Source organism: Arachis hypogaea, chromosome 5, assembly GCF_003086295.3.
Source record: "Arachis hypogaea cultivar Tifrunner chromosome 5, arahy.Tifrunner.gnm2.J5K5, whole genome shotgun sequence".
Taxonomy (NCBI): Eukaryota; Viridiplantae; Streptophyta; class Magnoliopsida; order Fabales; family Fabaceae; genus Arachis; species Arachis hypogaea.
The window spans coordinates 15,202,148-15,210,651 of record NC_092040.1 but is presented as its reverse complement, the minus strand read 5'-3'; the positions used below and the strand labels follow the sequence as shown (position 1 = coordinate 15,210,651).

Below are 8,504 nucleotides of genomic sequence, written 5' to 3'. Positions count from 1 at the left end.
TTAATCTGTGTCTCTGGGCTGAACTCTGGGTCAAAATGCGGCCCGAAACTGTCTCCAGCATATTCTGTAATTTCTGCAGTGCGTCAAGCACGCGTCAGCCATGCGTGCGCGTCGCTGTTTGCTGGTTGTCTCTTTTATTTCTTGTGCTCCTTCCCTTTTTGCAAGCTTCCTCTCCATTCTCTAAGCCATTCCTGCCCTATGAAGCCTGAAACACTTAACACACATATCAAGGCATCGAATGGTATGAAGGAAAAATAAAAATACACAATAAAAAGATCTTTAGGAAGCGAGTTTTCAATCATAGAACAATTTGGGAAGGAATTGTAAAATCATGCAAATCATATGAATAAGTGGGCAATGACTTGATAAAAACCACTCAATTAAACACAATATAAACCATAAAATAATGGTTTATCAACCTTCCCACACTTAAACATTAGCATGTCCTCATGCTAAGCTCAAGGAGATAAAACAAATGAGTAGGGAAAAGCAAGACTCCTGCAATGCAACCTATGAATGTGAATGCAACTACATGATAAAATGATTTTACCTACTTGGTGAAAAATAAATAAGTTCTCCAAGACAAACATAAACCAAATTCTACTAATTCAAATCATACAATAAAAAGCAAGTAAACTTTGTAAGAAGATAGCTCATGAAAGCAGGGAACATAGAATCAAGCATTGAACCCTCACTGGTAGTGTATATCACTCTAATCGCTCAAGTGTCTAGGGTCAATCACTCTACACTTCCCTAGTCATGCTTTATAAACCTTGTTCTTCATCTAACCAATCAACAAATATTTAGCATACCAATGCAAACATCATGAGGTCTTTTCAGGGTTGTAATGGGGCTGAGATAAAGGTAATGATATATATATATATATATATATATATATATATATATATATATAAGGCTAAGTGAGCTAACAAAGTGAATCCTTGATTAGTCTAAGATCTCACCTAACATATACATACTTTATATAATTTAAAATGCTTTACCTAGCTACCCAAAATTTCTCACTTTTGTATTACATGCTCATGCAACAAACTTATTTTTGAATTTTGTCCCATGTGCATTGATTCTTTTTATTTTGCATTTGGGATAATATATATATATATATATATATATATATATATATATATATATATTTGTATCCCCTTATTTAATTACTTAATAATTTTTTTCTTTTTTTTTCAATGCACATGGTAATTTAATTATTTTGATTTCACATGAGCATGCTTCCCAAATTTTCAAATAACTTATTCAATTTAATTCCCAACTTTTTTCTCTCATCTTATGTTCTCATAAAATTTCCCACACTTAAATTATACACAATATCAATCTTAAGCTAACCAAGGATTCAACTTGGGATTTTTATTTTGTTTTTCTGCTTAAGGCTAGTAATGTGGTTGTGAAATAGAAGGGGGTTAAAAAGGCTCAAGGGGGCTGATAGGCGAAATTGTGAACTCTAATAATGGTTTCAACTTGGTATGCGCGTTTATAACTTAGCACTTTCTTCACCACCTCGCACAACTAACCAGCAAGTGCACTGGGTCGTCCAAGTAATAAACCTTACGTGAGTAAGGGTCGATCCCATAGAGATTGTTGGTATGAAGCAAGCTATGGTCATCTTGTAAATCTCAGTTAGGCGGATAATAATTGGTTATGGAGTTTTCGAATAATAATAATAAATAAACAGAAAATAAAGATAGAAATACTTATGTAAATCATTGGTGGGAATTTCAGATAGGCGTATGAATATGCTGTACTCCTTCTGAATTTCTGCTTTCCTACTGCCTTCATCCAATCCTTCTTATTCCTTTCCATGGCAAGCTGTATGTAGGGCATCACCGTTGTCAATGGCTACATCCCATCCTCTCAGTGAAAATGGTCCAAATGCTCTGTCACAGCACGGCTAATCATCTGTCGGTTCTTGATCATGTCGGAATAGAATCCATTGATTCTTTTGCATTTGTCATCACGCCCAACAATCGCAAGTTTGAAGCTCGTCACAGTTATTCAATCCCAGAATCCTACTCAGAATACCACAGACAAGGTTTAGACTTTCCAGATTCTCATGAATACCACCATCAATTCTAGCTTATACCACGAAGATTCTGATTAAGGAATCCAAGAGATATGCGCCCGGTCTAAGGTAGAACAGAAGTGGTTGTCAGTAACACGTTCATAGGTGAGAATGATGATGAGTGTCACGGATCATCACATTCATCATGTTGAAGTGCAACAAATTTCTTAGAATATGAATAAACTGAATTGAATAGAAAATAGTAGTAATTGCATTAAAACTCGAGGTACAGCAGAGCTCCACACCCTTAATCTATGGTGTGTAGAAACTCCACCGTTGAAAATACATAAGTGATGGTGGACCAGGCATGGCCAAATGGCTAGCCCCCATAACGTGATCATAGGATCAAAAATACAATTCAGGATCCAAGATGTCTAATACGATAGTAAAATGTCCTATTTATACTAGACTAGCTACTAGGGTTTACAGAAATAAGTATTTGATGCAGAAATCCATATCCGGGGCCCACTTGGTGTGTGCTTGGGCTGAGCTTGAGCTTTACACGTGCAGAGGATTCTTTTGGAGTTGAACGCCAAGTTGTAACGCATTTTTGGTGTTCAACCCTGGTTCGTGACGTGTTTCTGGTGTTTGACTCCAGAATGCAGCGTAGAACTATCGTTGAGCGCCAGTTTGCGTCATCTAATATCGAATAAAGTATGAACTATTATATATTGCTAGAAAGCTATGGATGTCTACTTTCCAATGCCGTTGAGCGCGCGCCATTTAGAGTTCTGTAGCTCCCGAAAATTCATTTTGAGTGCAGGGAGATCAGAATCCAACATCATCAGCAGTCCTTTGTCAGCCTGAATTAGATTTTTGCTCAAGTCCCTCAATTTTAGCTAGAAACTATCTGAAATCACAAAAAACACACAAACTCGTAGTAAAGCCTAGAAATGTAAATTTTGCATAAAAACTAATAAAAACATCCCTAAAAGTAGCTAGATCCTACTAAAAACTACCTAAAAACAATGCCAAAAAGCGTATAAATTATCCGCTCATCACAACACCAAACTTAAATTGTTGCTTGTCCCCAAGCAACTGAAAATCAAAATAGGATAAAAAGAAGAGAACATACTATAAATCTCCGAATATCAATGAATATTAATTCTAATTAGATGAGTGGGACTTGTAGCTTTTTGCTTCTGAACAGTTTTGGCATCTCACTTTTTCGTTTGATGTTTAGAATGATTGGCATCTTTAGGAACTTAGAATTTCAGATAGTGTTATTGATTCTCCTAGTTAAGTTTGTTGATTCTTGAACACAGCTACTTTTATCAGTCTTGGCCATGGCCCTAAGCACTTTGTTTTCCAGTATTACCACCGGATACATAAATGCCACAAACACATGACTGGGTGAACCTTCTCAGATTGTGACTCAGCTTTGCTAAAGTCTCGAGTTAGAGGTGTCCAGGGTTCTTAAGCCCACTCTTTTTGCTTTGGATCACGACTTTAACCACTCAGTCTCAAGCTTTTCACTTGGACCTGCATGCTACAAGCACATGGTTAGGAACAACTTGATTTAGCCGCTTAGGCCTAGATTTTAGTTCCTTGGGCCCTCCTATCCATTGATGCTCAAAGCCTTGGATCCTTTTTACCCTTGCCTTTTGGTTTTAAGGGCTATTGGCTTTTTCTGCTTGCTTTTTCTTTTTCTTTCAATTTTTTTCTCAAGCTTTTGCTATTCACTGCTTTTTCTTGCTTCAAGAATCAAATTTATGATTTTTCAGATTATCAGTAACATTTCTCTTTGTTCATCATTCTTTCAAGAACCAACAATTTTAACATTCATAAACAACAAGATAAAAAATATGCACTGTTCAAGCATTCATTCAAAAATAAAAAGTATTGTCACCATATCAACATAATTAAACTAAATTCAAGGATAATTTCGAAATTTATGTACTTCTTGTTCTTTTGTATTAAAACATTTTTCATTTAAGAAATGTGAAGGATTCATGGAATTATTCATAGCCTTAAGACATAGTTACTAAACACTAATGATCATGTAGGAAAGACATAAACATAAATAAACATTAAGCATAAAAAATGAAAAACAGAGAAATAGAACAAGGAATGAGTCCACCTTAGTGGCGTCTTCTTCTTGAAGGACCAATAATGTCCTTGAGCTCTTCTATGTCTCTTCCTTGCCTTTGTTGCTCCTCCCTCATTGCTCTTTGATCTTCTCTAATTTCATGGAGAATAATGGAGTGTTCTTGATGTTCCACCCTTAATTGATCCATATTGTAACTCAAGTCTTCTAGAGAAGTGTTGAGTTGCTCCCAATAGTTGTTGGGAGGAAAGTGCATCCCTTGAGGCATTTCCGGGATTTCTTGGTGATGAGCTTCCTCATGCGTCTCTTGGGATCCATGAGTGGGCTCTCTTGTTTGCTCCATCTTCCTCTTAGTGATGGGCTTATCCTCCTCAATGGGATGTCTCCTTCTATGATAACTCCAGCTGAGTAACATAGATGGCAAATAAGATGAGGAAAAGCTAGCCTTGCCATGGTGGAGGACTTTTCGGCTATTTTGTAGAATTCAAGAGAGATGACTTCATGAACTTCTACTTCCTCTCCAATCATGATGCTATGAATCATGATGGCCCGATCCACAGTAACTTCAGATCGGTTGCTAGTGGGGATGATGGAGCGTTTGATGAACTCCAACCATCCTCTAGCCACAGGCTTGAGGTCCAGTCTTCTTAATTGAACCGGCTTGCCTTTGGAGTCTCTTTTCCATTGAGCTCCTTTAATACATGTGTCCATAAGGACTTGGTCCAACCTTTGATCAAAGTTGACCCTTCTAGTGTAGGGGCGTGCATCTCCTTGCATCATGGGCAAGTTAAACGCCAACCTTACATTTTTCGGACTGAAATCTAAGTATTTTCCCCGAACCATTGTAGGATAATTCTTTGGATTCGGGTTCACACTTTGATCATGGTTCCTAGTGATCCATACATTGGCATAGAACTCTTGAACCATTAAGATTCCGACTTGTTGAATGGGGTTGGCCAGAACTTCCCAACTTCTTCTTTGGATCTCATGTCGGATCTCTGGATACTCATTTTTCTTGAGTTTGAAAGGGACCTCAGGGATCACCTTCTTCTTGGCCACAACATCATAGAAGTGGTCTTGATTGGGCTTTAGAGATGAATCTTTCCATCTCCCATGACTCGGAGGTGGAAGCTTTTGTCTTCCCTTTCCCTTTTCTAGAGGTTTCTTCGGCCTTAGGTGCCATAGGTGGTTATGGAAAAACAAAAAGCTATGCTTTTACCACACCAAACTTAGAATATTGCTCGCCCTCGAGCAAGAGAAGAAAGAATAGATGAAGAAGAAGAAAAATATGGAGGAGAGGGAGAGAGGGTTGTGTTTCGGCCAAGGAGGAGAAGAGAGGGTTGTGTTGTGTGAAAATAAAGAAGAATGGAGGGGTTTATATAGTGGAGGGAGAGGGGTTAAGGTTCGGCCATATTGGGTGGGTTGGGTGGGAAAGTGTTTTTGAATTTTGAAGGTAGGTGGGGTTTATGGGGAAGAGTGGAAGGATGTGAGTGGTGAAGAGGTGATGGGAAAGAGAAATTGAGGTTATTGGTGAAGGGTTTTTGGGGAAGAGTGTTTATGGGATTGTGTGAAGAGGAGAAAAGGTGAGTTGAGGTAGGTGGGGATCCTGTGGGGTCCACAGATCTTGAGATGATCCTGTACAGTCCACAGATCCTGTGGTGTCAAGGATTTAAGAACCCTGCACCAATTAGGCATGTAAAATGCCTTGGCATGCAATTCTGGTGTTTAAACGCCGAAGTGATGCTTATTTTGGGCGTTGAACGCCCAATTGCAGCATGTTTCTGGCGTTGAACGCCAGTTCCATGATTGTTTCTGGCGTTCAGCACCAATTCTCCTCACGGTGTATTCCTGGCGTTTAAACGCTATGATGTTGCTTGTTTCTGGCGTTCAATGCCATATCCATGCTCTGTTCTGGCGTTGAACGCCAGCCAGATACTCCTTACTGGCGTTTAAACGCCAGTATGTCCTTCCTCCAGGGTGTGATTTTTCTTCTGCTATTTTTTATTCTATTTTTATTTTAGTATTTTTTTTCGTGACTCCACATGATCATGAACCTAATAAAACATAAAAGAACAAAAAAGAAAAATAAAATTAGATAAATAAAAATTGGGTTGCCTCCCAATAAGCGCTTCTTTAATGCCAATAGCTTGATAGTGGGCTCTCATGGAGCCACACAGGTGATCAGGTCAATGTTGTAGACTCCCAACACCAAACTTAGAGTTTGGATGTGGGGATTCAACACCAAACTTAGAGTTTGGTTGTGGCCTCCCAACACCAAACTTGGAGTTTGATTGTGGGGGCATTGTTTGATTCTGTCTTGAGAGAAGCTTTTCATGCTTCCTCTCCATGTATACAGAAGAACACCCTTGGGTCTTAAACACAAGGTAGTCCCCATTCAATTGAAGGACTAATTCTCCTCTGTTAACACCTATCACAGCTCTTACTGTGGCTAGGAGAGGTCTTCCAAGGATGATGCATTCATCCTCCTCCTTCTTAGTGTCTAAGATTATGAAATCAGCAGGGATGTAAAGGCCTTTAACCTTTACCAACACGTCCTCTACCAACCCATAACCTTGTCTTACTGACTTGTCTGCTATTTGTAATGAAAATATGGCAGGCTGTACCTCAATGATCCCAAGCTTCTCCATTACAGAGAGTGGCATAAGATTTATGCCTGACCCTAGGTCACACAGAGCCTTTTCAATGGTCATGGTGCCTATGGTACATGGTATTAAGAATTTACCAGGATCTTGTTTTTTTTTAGGTAAAGTTTGCTGAACCTATGTATCTAGTTCACCAATGAGCAAGGGAGGTTCACCTTCCCAAGTCTCATTACCAAACAACTTGGCATTTAGCTTCATGATAGCTCCTAGATATTGAGCAACTTGCACTCCAGTTACATCTTCATCCTCTTCGGAGGAAGAAAAGTCTTCAAAGCTCATGAATGGCAGAAGGAGGTTTAATGGAATCTCTATGGTCTCTATATGAGCCTCAGATTCCTTTGGGTCCTTAATAGGGAACTCCTTCTTGGTTGGGAGATGTCCCATGAGGTCTTCCTCATTGGGATTCACGCCCTCCCCTTCCTCCTTGCATTCGGCCATATTGACTATATCAATGGCCTTGCACTCTCTCTTTGGATTCTCTTCTGTATTGCTTGGGAGAGTACTAGGAGGAGTTTCAGTGATCTTCTTACTCAGCTGGCCCACTTGTGCCTCCAAATTTCTAATGGAGGACCTTGTCTCACTCATGAAACTTAAAGTGGCCTTAGACAGATCAGAGACTAAGTTTGCTAAATTAGAGGTGCTCTACTTAGAATTCTCTGTCTGTTGCTGAGAAGATGATGGATAAGGCTTGATATTGCTGAGCCTATTTCTTCCATGATTATTAAAGCCTTGTTGAGGCTTTTGTTGATCCTTCCATGAGAAATTTGGATGATTTCTCCATGATGAATTATAGGTGTTTCCATAAGGTTCACCCATGTAATTTACCTCTGCTATTGCAGGGTTCTCAGGATCATAAGCTTCTACTTCAGAAGATGCCTCTTTAGTACTATTGGATGCATTTTGCCATACATTCAGACTTTGAGAAATCATGTTGACTTGCTGAGTCAACATTTTATTCTAAGCCAATATGGCATTCAGAGCATCAATTTCAAGAACTCCCTTCCTCTGAGGCGTCCTATTATTCACGGAATTCCTTTCAGAAGTGTACATGAACTGGTTATTTGCAATCATTTGAATAAGTTCTTGAGCCTCTGCAGGTGTTTTCTTTAGGTGAATGGATCCACCTGCAAAATGGTCCAGTGACATCTTAGAGAACTCAGACAGACCATAATAGAATATATCTATCATGGTCCATTCTGAAAACATGTCAAAAGGACACTTTTTGGTCATCTGCTTGTATCTTTCCCAAGCTTCATAGAGGGATTCACCATCTTTTTGCTTGAAGGTCTGAACATCCACTCTAAGCTTGCTCAGCTTTTGAGAAGAAAAGAATTTATCCAAGTAGGCCGTGACCAGCTTATCCTAGGAGTCCAGGCTATCCTTAGGTTGTGAGTCCAACCATATTCTAGCTCTGTCTCTTACAGCAAAAGGAAAAAGCATGAGCCTGTAGACTTCAGGATCTACTCCATTAGTCTTAACAGTCTCACAGATCTGTAAGAACTCAGTTAAAAATTGATAGGAATCTTCTGATGGAAGTCCATGAAACTTGCAGTTTTGTTGCATTAGAGAAACTAGTTAAGGTTTCAGCTCAAAATTATTTGCTCCAATGGCAGGAATTGAGATGCTTCTTCCATCAAACTTGGACATAGGTGTAGTATAATCACCAAGCATCCTTCTTACATTATTGTTGTTGGGTTCGGCTGCC

The 8,504-nt window shown here is 39.1% G+C and overlaps 1 non-coding gene across 1 annotated transcript; it reads left to right on the top strand.

The window, feature by feature from the left end:
* The first annotated feature begins 8,003 nt into the window (after positions 1-8,003).
* Positions 8,004-8,107, top strand: LOC112804387 (small nucleolar RNA R71). Its single transcript, XR_003202994.1, has one exon. It is a non-coding gene; the product is annotated as a small nucleolar RNA R71 (small nucleolar RNA).
* The last annotated feature ends 397 nt before the right edge of the window (positions 8,108-8,504 follow it).